Below are 15,108 nucleotides of genomic sequence, written 5' to 3'. Positions count from 1 at the left end.
AGCACCACTATACCTAAGGCAAATGCTAACAGGAATAAAAGGGGAAATTGACAGTAACACAATAATATTAGGAGACTTTAACACCCCACTTACACCAATGGACAGAACATCCAAACAGAAAATAAGTAAGGAAACACAAGCGTTAAATGACACAGTAGACCAGATGGACTTAATTGATATTTATAGGACGTTCCATCCAAAAACAACAGATACACTTTCTTCTCAAGTGCACATTCTTGAGGAACATTCTCCAGGATAGATCACATCTTGGGTCACAAACTATGCCTAGGTAAACTGAAATTGTATCAAGCATCTTTTCTGACCACAATGCTATGAGATTAGATATCAATTACAGAAAAAAAAAAAACTGTAAAAACTACAAACACATGAAGGCTAAACAACACACTACTAAATAACCAAGAGATCACTAAAAAAAATCAAAGAGGAAATCAAAAAATACCTAGAAACAAATGACAATGAAAACACGTAGACCCAAACCTAAGGGATGCAGCAAAAGCAGTTCAAAGAGGGAAGTTTATAGCAATACAATCCTACCTCAGGAAATAAGAAAAATCTCAAATAAACAGCATAACCTTACACCTAAAACAATTAGAGAAAGAAGAACAGCAACAAAAAACACCCCAAAGTTAGCAGAAGGAAAGAAATCCTAAAGGTCAGATGAGAAATAAATGAAAATGAAATGAAGGAAAAAATAGAAAATATCAAAAAAACTAAAAGTTGGTTCTTTTAGAAGATAAACAAGATTGATAAACCATTGGCCAGACACATCAGGAAAAAAGGGAGAAGACTCAAATCAACAGAATTAGAAAAGAAAAAGGAGAAGCAACAACTGATACCAAAGAAATACAAAGGATCATGAGAGACTACTACAAGCAACTATATGACAATAAAATGGACAACCTGGAAGAAATGGACAAATTCTTAGAAAAGTACCACCCTCCAAGACGAACCAGGAAGAAACAGAAAATATGAACAGACCAATCAGAAGCACTGAAATTGAAGCTCTGATTTAAAATCTTCCAACAAACAAAAGTGCAGGGCCAGATGGCTTCACAGGCGAATTTTAACAGGAATTTAGAGAAGAACTAACACCTATCCTTCTCAAACTCTTCCAAAATATAGCACAGGGAGGAACACTCCCAAACTCATTCTATGTGGCCACCATCACCCTGATACCAAAACCAGACAAAGATGTCACAAAAAAGAAAATTACAGGCCAACATCACTGATGAACATAGATGCAAAAGTCCTGAACAAAATACTAGCAAATGAATCCAACAGTACATTAAAAGGACCATACACCATGATCAAGTGGGGTTTACCCCAGGAATGCAAGGATTCTTCAATATATGCAAATCCATCAATGTGATACACCATATTAACAAATTGAAGGATAAAAACCATATGATAATCTCAATAGACGCAGAAAAAGTTTTTGACAAAACTTAACACGTATTTATGAAAAAAACTCTCCAGAAAGTGGGCATGGAGGGAACCTACCTCAACATAATAAAGGCCATATATGACAAACCCACAGCCAACATCATGCTGAATGGTAAAACACTGAAAGCATTTCCTCTAAGATCAGGAACAAGACAAGGTTGCCCATTCTCACCACTATTACTCAACATAGTTTTGGAAGTTTTCACCACGGCAATCAGCAAAGAAAAAAGAAATAAAAAGAATCCACATCGGAAAAGAAGAAGTAAAACTATCACTGTTCGCAGATAACATGGTACTTACTATATGTAGAAAATCCTAAAGATGTCACCAGAAAACTACTAGAGCTAATCAATGAATTTGGTAAAGTAGCAGGATATAAAAAGAATGCACAGAAATCTCTCGCTTTCCTATACACTAACAACAAAAGATCAGAAAGAGAAATTAAGGAAACATTCCCATTTACCATTGCAACAAAAAGAAAAAATACCCAGGAATAAACCTGCCTAAGGAGGCAAAAGACCTGTATGCAGAAAACTATAAGACACTGATGAAAGAAATTAAAGATTATACAAACAGATGGAGAGATATACCATGTTCTTGGATTGGAAGAATCAACATTGTGAAAATGATGATGCTCCCCAAAGCAATCTACAGATTCAATGCAATCCCTATCAAATTACCAATGGCATTTTTCACAGAACTAGGACAAAAAATTTTACAATCTGTATGGAAACACAAAAGACTCCAAATAGCCAAAGCAATCTTGAGAAAGAAAAACGGAGCTGGAGGTATCAGGCTCCCTGACTCCGGACTATACTACAAAGCTACAATAATCAAGACAGTATGGTAATGGCACAAAAATAGAAATATAGATCAATGGAACAGGATAGAAAGCCCAGAAATAAACCCATGCACATATGATCACCTTATCTTTGATAAAGGAGGCAACAATATACAGTGGAGAAAAGACAGCTTCTTCAATAAGTGGTGCTGAGAAAACTGGACAGCTACATGTAAAAGAATGAAATTAGAACACTTCCTAACACCATACAAACAAAAATAAACTCAGTATGGATTAAAGAACACTTCCTAACACCATACAAAACAAAAATAAACTCAATATGGGTTAAAGACCTAAATGTAAGGCCAGACACTATAAAACTCTTAGAGGAAAACATTGGCAGAACACTCTATGACATAAATCACAGCAAGATTCTTTTTAACCCACCTGCTAAAGTAATGGAAATAAAAACAAAACTAAATAAATGGGACCTAATGAAACTTAAAGGCTTTTGCCCAGCAAAGGAAACCATAAACAAGACGAAAAGACAACACCCAGAATGGGAGAAAATATTTGCAAATGAAGCAACTGACAAAGGATTAATCTCCAAAATATACAAGCAGCTCATGCAGCTCAATATCAAAAAATCAAACAACCCAATCCAAAAACGTGTGGAAGACCTAAATAGACATTTCTCCAAAGAAGGCATACAGATGGCCAACAAACACATGAAAAGATGCTCAACAATGTTAATCATAAGAGAAATACAAATCAAAACCACACTGAGGTATCACCTCACACTGGTCAGAATGGCCATCATCAAAAAAATCTAGACACAGGGCTTCCCTGGTGGCGCAGTGGTTGAGAGTCCGCCTGCCGATGCAGGGGACACGGGTTCGTGCTCCGGTCTGGGAAGATCCCACATGCCGTGGAGCGGCTAGGCCCGTGAGCCATGGCCGTTGAGCCTGTGCGTCCAGAGCCTGTGCTCTGCAACGGGAGAGACCACAACAGTGAGAGGTCAGCGTACCACAAAAAAAAAAAAAAAAAAATCTAGAAACAATAAATGCTGGAGAGGGTGTGAAGAAAAGGGAACCCTCTTGCACTGTTGATGGGAATGTAAATTGATACAGCCACTATGGAGAACAGTATGGAGGTTCCTTAAAAAACTAAAAATAGAACTACCATATGACCTAGCAATACCACTACTCAGGCATATACCCTGAGAAAACCATAATTCAAAAAAATACATTTACCACAATATTCATTGCAGCACTATTTTCAATAGCCAGAACATGGAAACAAACTAAATGTCCATCGACAGATGAATGGATAAAGAAGATGTGGCACATGTATACAATGGAATATTACTCAGCCATAAAAGGGAACGAAATTATTTGTAGTGAGGTGGATGAACCTAGAGTCTGTCATACAGAGTGAAGTAATTCAGAAAGAGGAAAACAAATACCGTATGCTAACGCATATATATGGAATCTAGAAAAATGGTACTGATGAACCTAGTGGTAGGGCAGGAATAAAGATGACAATGTTGAGAACAGACTTGAGGACACAGGGCAGGAAGTGGAGGCTGAGACGTAGTGAGAGAGTAGCATTGACATATATACACTACCAAATGTAAAATAGATAGTGGGAAGCTGCTGCATAGCACAGGGAGATCAGCCTGGTGTTTGTGACGCCCTAGAGGGGTGGGATAGGGAGGGGAGGGTGGGAGGGAGGCTCAAGAGGGAGGGGATGTGGGGATATATGTATGCATATAACTGATTCATTTTGTTGTACAGCAGAAATGAACACAACATTGTAAAGCAATTATACTCCAATAAAGATGCATAAAAAAATAGCCAGTATGCACATTATCTCCATGTATGTTTTTACACTTTTACCACATATGTAAATATCCACGAAAACATGGTGTATTATTTTGCAAGTTTGAAAATACTATGTAAAAGTTGTATCACAATTAAAAAAAAAAGAAATGTATTTGATTCATCTCCTCCTCTACTTAGTATCTAAAAGAAACAGCCAAAACTAATTTATAGCTAGTCTTATACTATAAACAGCTCTCATTTATTAAATTCATGCTATCAATGGGCACTAAGATAAGAGGAAGCAGAGTGGTGCCTAAGGAAATCTCTAAAACCAGACCTCCAGGGTTCATATCCAGTTATGGTACTTACTATTTACTTAGCCATGTGACTTTGCGCAAGTTCTTTGTGCCTCATATGCAAAATAGGGATTGTAAATAAAAATAATTATATATGTAAAATTAATTCATTATTGAATCATATGGTATTTGTCTTTCTGTCTGACTTATTTCACTTAGCATAATGCCCTCAAGTTCCACCCATGTTGTTGCAAATGGCAAGAGTTCATGTCATTCTTTTTTCATGGTTGAATAATATTCCACTGCCTATACAATACATACACCACATTTTCTTTATCTGTTCATCTGTCAATGAACACTTAGATTGTTTCCATATCTTGGCTATTGTAAATAACACTGCAATGAACATTAGGATGGAGATATAGATAGATAGATAGATAGATAGATAGATAGATAGATAGATAGATAGATAGATCGATAGATAGATCTCTATATATTTATCTATTTATCTATTTGTCTATTCTTTTTATATCTATATATATTTATCTATTTATCTATCTATCTATTTATCTATTCTTTTTGAGTTAGTGCTTTTGTTTTCTTTGGATAAATACCCAGAAGTGTAATTGCTGGATCATTTGGTAGTTCTCTTTTTGAGGAGTCTCAATAGTGGCTGCCCCAATTTACATTCCCACCAACAGCGCATAGGGGTTCCCTTTTCTCCACACCCTCTCAAACACTTGTCATTTCTTGGCTTTTTGATAACAGCCATTCTAACAGGTGTGAGGTGATGTCTCATTGTGGTTTTCGTTTGCATTTCCCTGATAATTAATGAGCATCTTTTTATGTACCTGTTGGCTGTCCACATATTTTCTTTGGAAAAAATGTCTATTCAGGTGCTCTGCCCATTTTTTAATAGGATTGTCTTTTTGCTATTGAGTTGTATGAGTTCTTTACATATTTTAGATATTAACCCCTTATCAGATATATGATATGCAAATATTTTCTCCCATTCAGTAGGTGGCCTCTTTTTTTTTTTTCTCGGTACGCGGGCCTCTCACTGTTGTGGCTTCTCCCGTTGCGGAGCACAGGCTCCGGACGTTTCCCCTCTCCAGTCTACTGCTAGAGTAGAGGTGGGATATTTGTCTAGTTGACATAAGTAAAGGAGAAAGATGATCCGGAAATGTGACTGGATTTTAATTCAATACTTTTTTACTTTAGTAGCTTGATTCTCTCTTTGAGAGGTATCTGGTGCCTTTCAGGATGCTTCAGTATAAATTGTGTTGGTTCTCAGCTTTTGCCAATGCTAGTTTACAATTCTGTTTTCTCAGTTAGCCAAGTCACTTGACATTTTCCTTCTGCTTTTTTGCTCACAAAATTTTGTCACTGTTTTTTTTCCTCTCCCATTTTCCCCACCCTAATTTAGTTTTGGTATAGAGAAAAGGTTAGAAATACCATTAATTGTCTCTTTAATAGGATTTTGGGAGAAAGGAAATGTAGCTGGGTGTATTCTACCTGGTAGTTATACCTAAAGTCTCCTGATTTTCCTTCATCTTTGCTATATTTTCAGAAAATATCTACCAGGGTAATATTTTCTTCGTGCTATTATTCTACTGTTAATATTTATTCTGCTATTATTATAGTTCATTGTAACTATTACCACATTTTCTAATCTCCAGTTCACAGCAAACAACCTTTGAATGAGCTTCAGAAACGTTTTTCCTGCTTTAAAACATAATTCAGTATTCTCAAATTTATATAACATAATCCATTCTTTGAGTTAATATTTACTAATAATTTAACATGTGCCAGAATCTGTACTAGCAGCGGGAATACCGAATTATAAGACACACTTGCCTTCTAGAATTTTACGTTCTATGGGAGAAGACATACAAGTAGGTGTTTTTTCAAATGCTATACATGGTAAGTGTTATACCAGAAGTAGGCTTAGCATTCTAAGGGATATATAAATGACCACCTAATCCCAGTAACTGATGCTTAAACTGGGTCTTAAAGGAAAAACAGGATTATCAAGGTGAATAAGAAGAGCATTCCAGGCAAATGATGGCATAGCTTGTACAAAAGCACGATGATATCAACGACTTCAAAGAATATAGATTCCCACTCTTTATAATTTAACAGTTTATTTTCTTTAGACATCTCAAGTGATTACAACATCCTGGTGAGGAAAGCATTAACACTATTACTTTTGCATTAACATACATTAACATACTTTTTTGTATGAGGAAACTGAGATACATTCAAGCTTTACAGTAAGCCAATAGCAGAGATAGAACTAGAACTAAAATTCTAGTTTTCTGATTGCCAGCTAAATGGTCAATCATTGGATAATTTTAACTCTACATTCTGAAACTGTTAGTCCCTTAGCTGTCTGATTTTTCTCAATGTTGCATACAATTGCAATAATAATAATAAGTAATATTGTAAGGCTTACAACCTGCCAGGTACAGTGCAAGAATTTTACATACTGTTACTCATTAAAAATCTTCAAAACGGTTGAATATTCTGAGACTTAAAAAGGTTAAGAAACTTTCCTAGGAACCCTTAGCTACTAAGAGGCAGAGGCAGGGTTTGAAGGCAGGTCAATACTCTTTTTTATTTTTAATATTTATTTATTTATTTATATTTTGTTGCACTGGGCCTTCATTGCTGCGCGGGGGCTTTCTCTAGTTGGGGCGAGCGGGGGCTACTCTTCTTTGTGGTGCGTGGGCTTCTCATTGTCGTGGCTTCTTTTGTTGCCGAGCACAGGTTCTAGGTGCACGGGCTTCAGTAGTTGTGGCACACAAGCTCAGTAGTGGTGGCTTGCGGGCTCTAGAGCACAGGCTCAGTAGTTGTGGCTCACGGGCTTAGTTGCTCCGCGGCATGTGGGATCTTCCCGGACCAGGGATCGAACCCATGTTCCCTGCACTGGCAAGCGATTCTTAACCACTGTGTCACCAGGGAAGTCCCGGCAGGTCAATACTCTTAATCAATATGCTACACTGCAACGATATTATATTAGTTAAGTATAAAATCTAAAATTCCTTAATTTAACTTTTAAACACTTCAAAGTCTGGTCCAATCCTGCTTATACACCTCAGCTACTATGAATTCCTAATGGTGTCCAAAGTGACCTAGGCCATATGTTTCCATGAACATTTCATACTCATTACCCATTTTGATATTCAACAAAAATTTATTAAGTAGTTACAGTGTGCCAGGAACAATATTAGTGCTGGCTTGAAAAAAGTAAAAGAAACTAACTTTGCCTTTAAGCAGTTCACAGTCAAGACAGGAAAATCAATGACTTCAGTACAGCATGTATTGTGCTTCATTTCGGGTAAATATTAGGATCCAGAAGAAGATATAGAAAAAACACCTAATTCACTCTGAAGAGATGAGGGGATGTTTCAAAAGGAGGTAATAATTAATCTAAATAAATCTTGAGATATAAGAGAGAGTCAGCCAGGCAAAAACAAGAGAAATGAGGGACCAAAGGCATTATAGGCAAAGAGAACAGCATTTTAAAAGATTTGAGAGAGGCTGTCTCTCTCTAACTAGTAGAATTTAGACTAAGTTTAACTAAAAATGGCTAAGTTTAAATGTCACTTCCTCATTCCTCAAAAAATTAAAAATAGAGCTACCATATGATCTAGCAGTACCGCTTCTGGGTAAGTATTTGAAGGAAATAAAATAACTATCTCAAAGAGATGTCTGCACTCCCATGTTCATTGCCATATTATTGACGATATCCAAAATATGGAAACAACCTAAGTGTACTTCAATAGATGAATGAATAAAATAAATGTAGTGGAATATTATTTAGCCATGAGAAAGAAGGAAATCCTGCCATTTGCAACAACATGGATGGACCTTGAGGACATTATGCTAAGTGAAATAAGTCACACAGGGAAAGATAAATATTGTATGTTCTCAATTATATGAACTCTGAAAATTATCATGAAGGTAATGGGGAGCCTTAGCATGAGTTTAAGTAGGCAAATGCCTGTTCTTGATTTCCATTTTAGAAAGAATACTCTGGTAGCTGAGGAGTGAACAGGTTGCTTTGGAGATGAGCAATGGGAAGAAAAAGAAATACCAATTAAGAAATGACCAATAAAGATGTTAAAAAAAAAAAAAGAAAGAAAAGAAATGACTACTGTAGTCCAGGTGAGAAATGAACGCGAACTTACATTGAGATCAAGACAATGGGGAATGGAAAGAAAAGGTAAATTGTGGACTACTTGGAAGAAAGAGTCTACATAACTTAGTGAGTAATTGGACCTATGGTTGGATTAAAAAGTTGAAAATTATTACTAGGTCATCATGCTAGGAAAGACAAAGAGGTTTTGAAGATAAAATAATGTTTTGCTTGGGGCATACCAAGTTTGAGATATTGATGAGACAAATGAGCAGAGATGCCGTCTGGAACACTAGATAGAGGTTAAGATGTAGATTTGCAATTCACCACCATGTAAAGCAGCATTTCTCAATTTTGGCAGCCCATCAGATTCACTTGGAAAGCTTTTTGTAAATATAGAAGCCTGGGCTAAAAATCCATAGGCTTTTTTTAGTACTTCTGAAATAAGCCTGGGGCATCAATGTTTTTAAAAATTTGATTCTGATGCATAATTACAATTAAGAATCACGGATGGGTAATTTAAGTCATGAGCATAGATTAGATTTATGGTTTTCAAACAGCACATTGCACCAATTAGGGGAGATTTAGAAGCAATTATCAGAAAGATTGTGACAATAATAACAACAACTATTATTTATTACCTATGGTAGAAACTGTGCTAAAGACTTTATACATGTTATTTGTAGTGGAAGAGAAATCAAAAAGAATGTGTCAGATGAAAGTCAACACGCCTCTTACATGAAGTCTTCCACAGCACTTTCAGTTTATCTTGATGTCTCTCATCTCAATCTGGTATTTAGAATATACTAACTTATAAAAAGCTATCTAGTATCTAATTTGAATGTATATAACCTTAAGCAGTATAACACAGTTGTTAAGAGCAAGAGCTGTACAGCCAGACCTCCTGGTTTAAACCCCATATCATCCTATCCTTTGCTGGCAATTTTGATCTTAGGCAAGTTGTTTAGTTTCTTTTTAGCATACTGTATATGATTAAAGTATAATGTGTGTGTATGTATACATACATATGTACTACATATGTATGTGTTTGTGTGTGTATGTATTTTATATTTATATACATATACAGGTGATACTTTACATATACTATAACATAAATTCCTTGAAGGGGTGGATTTGTTTTATATCTTGTTTATCTTTTGTAGCTTTCTCCTCAAATTTACCTAGTCCAGTGGGGAGTAATTATAATAACTAATATTTGTTAAGACAGTCACTGTTTGAAGCAATTTACTTACATTAATTCATTAATTCAATTGACTTTCATTACAAGTCTAGAGATTAGCATATTAGTACCCTCATTTTACAGATGACTATATTGAGAAAGAGAGGTGAGGTAATATTACTGAAATAAATACTGTCTGTAAGTGGAGGATATGGAGTCTAAGGAAGCAAATCCAGCTCTATTAACTTGAGCTCTTAACTACTGTGCTCTACTGCCTCCCTCCATACTACACAATAGACTCAGTAAATTATTATGAGTTTGAATAAAATTTGAAAGAAAGGAATGGCTAGAAATAGATAGTATCCATTTATATGCAGCACATTTTGCAATGTACTTCATTGAAACTAGGTTCTGTTGCCTTTTATAAAGAGAAGTTTGATAAAAGAATATTCAATTACCTTTTTAACTTACTTATATTCCTGTATTATCATTTTTAAAAAAGGATTGGGATAAGGAAAGGATCATTTCAGTAAATGTCTTTTATCTGTTTTCTAAGGTAAAAAGTGTTTAAATTTTTAAAGCAACCCAAAGCCCAATGTTCTCCAAAGTTTCTCCCAGAAATGGATCTATGATTTTAAAGTAAGTGTTGAAAACTTATTGGGCCCCTACCATATGTATGGTTATTTCCCAGGCAATGTGAAGTCACAGGATTAATAAAAACAACTTCACAAGAGCTTCTAGAAAAATGGGTTTTTCAAATAATGCAGACTTCTACAGAAAGAAACAGTACTCTCAATTATATGGATCTGCTATTGCTCTAAATAAAGGGCCAGAAGAGCAATTCTGTCTGGTTTCATTTTTACTCACACTTGTGGAATCCCATTAGTTTATTTCTGACACACTTTATATGGATGATGTACTAAATGAGAGGATTCAATTCCAATTTTTTCACAATTTCCATGCACAAATATCATCCTCCTGATAACAAAAGTCACATCCCAGATGTCACACCTAAAGGAAATCTGCTCTTGGGTGTTACCGAGCTTTTTTACTAACCTCACACAACACTGACTAAATTCCGGTGTGTGGAGTGGAAGATTTAAAGGTGATATTAAAGGTATTAGCAATGACAGTTTACTTTATCATTGCTATATTAACAAAGAGCAAAGCTTAAATATCCCTTTAACTTCCATGGTTATAAATAGCAATTTCTCCTTCCAATTTTTCCTAAGACAAAGTCCTTATTATCCAAATATTCACCATAGTGACATGCATATTCATTGTATTAAAATGATCCCTCTGGATTGTCCTTGGTCTAGGAAATGTCAAAAATAAAGCCAAAGCTAAATCTGATTACCTACCAATAAAATAGAGTTTACATCAGGGACAAGCAGGAGGTCTCTTAGGATCTGAAATGTAGGACTTTTGAGTGGTTGTGGATAGACTGAGAAATGCTCTCACGTGCAACTTTGATAGAGAATTTTATTAAAATCCTTCATTTTGCTTCTACCCCCTACCTTGTCTACTAACTACTAAATCTACTCAGGAATTTAATTTTCATTTTTCAAAGTCTCAAGAGAGTTAGAGCTCTGAAAATGACTGCAAAATATAGGTACTGTTCTTTTGTTTTTTATTTTATTTTCTCCCAAGAATAAGTAGTTCAGCACAGAAATGTTCTCAGTTTAGTAATCATAATCTAACACTCAAGATTCTGCATTATCTGGTCCCAACAAATCTTTCCTGTGATAGTTTGAATTACCCCAACAGGTTATAAGCCAAAATGAACTATTCTGTACTACTCAAACATATTATTTGCTTTCTGTCTCCCAACTTTTACTCATGTTGTTTCCTCTGCCCATGTTGTTTCCTCTTGGCCACTCTTCAAGGTCTAACTCAGATGCTACCTTACCATACTTCCCCAACTCCCCATCTAGCTTCTCTTCTTCTCTCCCCGCTCAGCTTGAAATATTCTGCCCACTGAACTCAGAGCAGAATAATTTATGCTTCATTCATATCTCTTTTGAATCTCTGTGGCACTCACTGCTTTCCACATTCCGTTATAGTTACTTGTATTTAGTGCTTACAATTCTCTACCTATGAATTCCTGAAGGCAGGGACCCATTGGTCTTTATATCCTTGCCCAGTACTGTGCTTACTGGAACACTGTAGGGTTTTGTATGTTTGGGTTTTTGTTTGTTTTAACAAATTGCATTGTGCTGAGATTTGATTGACTGTGTGCCAATTTGGGGAAATAGCTGCACATTGAGAAAATTGCTCAAGAGAAGAGAACTAAAATGCAAAAACGTCACAAAATGTAACACTTAAGATTATTTAAGATTTAGATTTAGATTTCATCCAAATATCAAATTACACACGTACTTAGGAGCTTGGCAATTTTTAAGCAAATTGATGTTTTTACATTAAATAACACCAGCACTTCAAAATAGTATACTCTATTAAATAGGAACTTGAATTGTCATATTCATATATAGCATTGTATTTATAGCATATTTCATTTTAGTCTTTCATCTAGAATAAAAATTTTCATTAACAAATAAAATTACTAGGGACTTTCCCGGTGGCACAGTGGTTAAGAATCCGCCTGCCAATGCAGGGGACACGGATTTGAGCCCTGGTCCGGGAAGATCCCACATGCCACGGAGCAACTAAGCCCATGCACCACAACTACTGAGCCTGCGCTCTAGAGCCCGCGCTCCGCAACAAGAGAAGCCACCGCAATGAGAAGCCCGCGCAGTGCAACGAAGAGTAGCCCCTGCTCACGGCAACTAGAAAAAGCCCGCGTGCAGCAATGAAGACCCAACACAGCCATAAGTAAATAAATAAATAAATAATAAATAATTTTTTAAATTACTAAAACAAGCTGAGTATAATTTTCAGTGAAGTTTCTGTCAAAGACATTTTTTATGATTTAAAAAATAACTCAGATCATTAAACCTAAGCTATATAACTTGTTTATTATTTTATTTAAACCTTGATTTTACTCCTTAATTTTAATCTCCAACTGTTACTAAAGAAGACCTGACATTGCCGTTAAGTTTTCCCAAAGACCCAGTAATTTTCCTCTAATGAAGTAGTTGGTAAAATATAGGGAAGCAAAGGTTCTATACACATAGGATCTTAACAGAAGTTTAAATCAGGCTAGTAAGCAGGTGCAAAAAAACTTTAAACAAAATTTTTCATCAAGTCACAATTCTTATAGTCAGTCAATGTTAGAATTTCATCAGATGTAGCATGTTTTTCTTGTTTGCATTTTTATAACCATCTTTATTTCAGTGTACCATGTGTTTTTGACTGAATTTCTTACTTGATAAGAAGAGTGAAGAAGAGAGATCAAAATTAGATTCATGACGACCATTACCAATAGCCCGTCCTAGCTCTAAGAGTGTACATAATAATGTCTGCCAATAAATAATGTTGGCAGTAATGTGCTTAGTATATACCAGTACTCTTAGAGGTACTTTATATACATTAACTTGCTTGATCTTCACAACTCTTTGAGGTAGGCACCATTACTATCCCTATATCACATCTGAGGAAACTGACACCCAGAAAGGTTCAATAACTTGCCCATGATCATACAGCTGGTAAGCGGTGTAGCTAAGATTTGAACCTAGTGAACACGGAAGTCTGGATGCTTAACTACCATACTATACAAACCAGAAGAATTTGTAAATCAATTTTCTATTGCTCTAATCCAAGAAAACAGGCACTACTGAGCAGCATGCGCCAGTCTAGGATTCTAGGGAAACAAGGTTTCTGCATCTGCTCTACCCACCTCCCTGCTACTTTCAGCCAGCACACTGATACGAAAGAGAAGAGAGTAGCGCTTGGATGTCTAACTGCCAGCTGGTTAAGGTCTACTTCCCTACTAGCTCCTCCCAGTCTTCTTCCTCAGAGCCTAAGGTGAATTCTATCCTCCCCAGTTTATTCAAAGTACTCCATAAATGACCTACCTAGCATTAAACACTCCAAGCTTGTTACTCCTTATTTCCAAAGTTTACTCCCTACTAAATCAAAACCCCCTTCCATAATACATAATGACCTACGCCTAGCCTGGAATTATACTGGATTGGTCACATCCCTGTTTTGAGCTGATTCTTGGGGTCCCTGCTTCTGCCTCCTGCCAATGGGTTAGATCTCCCTTCACTCTCAAATTGAAAACTATGGCTTATAAAACTTACAATGTTATTTTATTTATTCACAGTTTATAATGCCCTAATAAAAAGAATTTAATGTGTTATAAAAGAAGTTAATGCAGTTATCAAAATTACAAAATGCTTGATTATACAGTTCGACCCAATCTTTTATTTCTTCTAATATCAAGAGATTTACATGAGGAAAAAAAGAATTATACGTAACTCATCCTAAGATTCACCAATTTATAAATTAAATTAAAACTGACTGTAGCATACCACTTTTGAAAAGTCAATTCAAAATGTGAACATAGCTCATTATGTACATTTTCTCATAATCTTGAAAGCAGGAAACAACTCTTGCTTTTCTGTATTCTCCTCATACCAAATACAGTATTGTGCAAATGATCATATTTCACCATTACTCAAATTACTCAAATAGTTGTTTACAGACAGCTTACCTTCAGAAACCTTTACAATATATAATGAAACGCATGTATAAAATGGTACAGATAGAGGCAGCCATTGCAAAAAGAAGATGACCAATTGTTACTGAGCAGATGTACAATCAATTTCACCATTCAAAAGGTCAAGATCATCTTGCTGTACCGGAAAAAGGTTGACATTACATTAAATGTCTGTGACATTTTAATCAATCTTAACTTTTTAATGTTATATATTTTGACATAGCAACAGGGAGAAATTTTTCTCCACTTTGTAAAAGAAATAACTCTAAGACAGTAATTTTTTTCACCTTACAGAATTATTGAGATATCCTCATTTAAGTGCCACTGAAGAAGGTAACTAAGAATTTTTATGGTTTGGTTCTCTTGAAAGGTCACAAATACAGTGAAAAATCTAGCAGAATGTTGTGAAACCAATACCTAGAGGAATCCCAAAGCAATGCCAAGAAACAGAATGTACTCATAGTGACTAATACATGCAAATACTGGAAATAAATTCTAACAGATTAAACAGGTTTTGTAGCAACTAAAAGGTATATTCAAATCATTCCAAAACTAATCAAGCTTAAGAATATGGCAGTCTTCCCTGCTAATAAGAATCTAAGCTGACTAAGTAGCCTGAATAACATATAAATTATAGCCAATATCAGTAGGTATAATTTTTAGTGTGCTTTTAATTAAAAAGGAGAAACTGACCCCTTAACTGAATCAAATCACTGTTTCAGACTTCCACTTCAGTCTTTTGATAAATATATTCATATTTAATACATCACTTTACCCTGATGAGCCATTAACTTCTAGTCAA

At 35.5% G+C, this 15,108-nt stretch overlaps 1 protein-coding gene across 9 annotated transcripts in view; it reads right to left on the bottom strand.

Moving 5' to 3' along the window:
* Nucleotides 1–15,108, bottom strand: part of SLC4A10 (solute carrier family 4 member 10) — a gene marked incomplete at both ends in the record, with an annotated part of 310,841 nt that overhangs the window by 206,637 nt on the left and 89,096 nt on the right. The window lies entirely within an intron of this gene.

The sequence above is a fragment of the Leucopleurus acutus genome (assembly GCF_964270905.1).
Source record: "Leucopleurus acutus genome assembly, chromosome: 6".
NCBI classification, from domain to species: Eukaryota; Metazoa; Chordata; class Mammalia; order Artiodactyla; family Delphinidae; genus Leucopleurus; species Leucopleurus acutus.
Note: the sequence above shows the minus strand (reverse complement) of the source record. Positions and strands in the feature narration are given on the sequence as shown.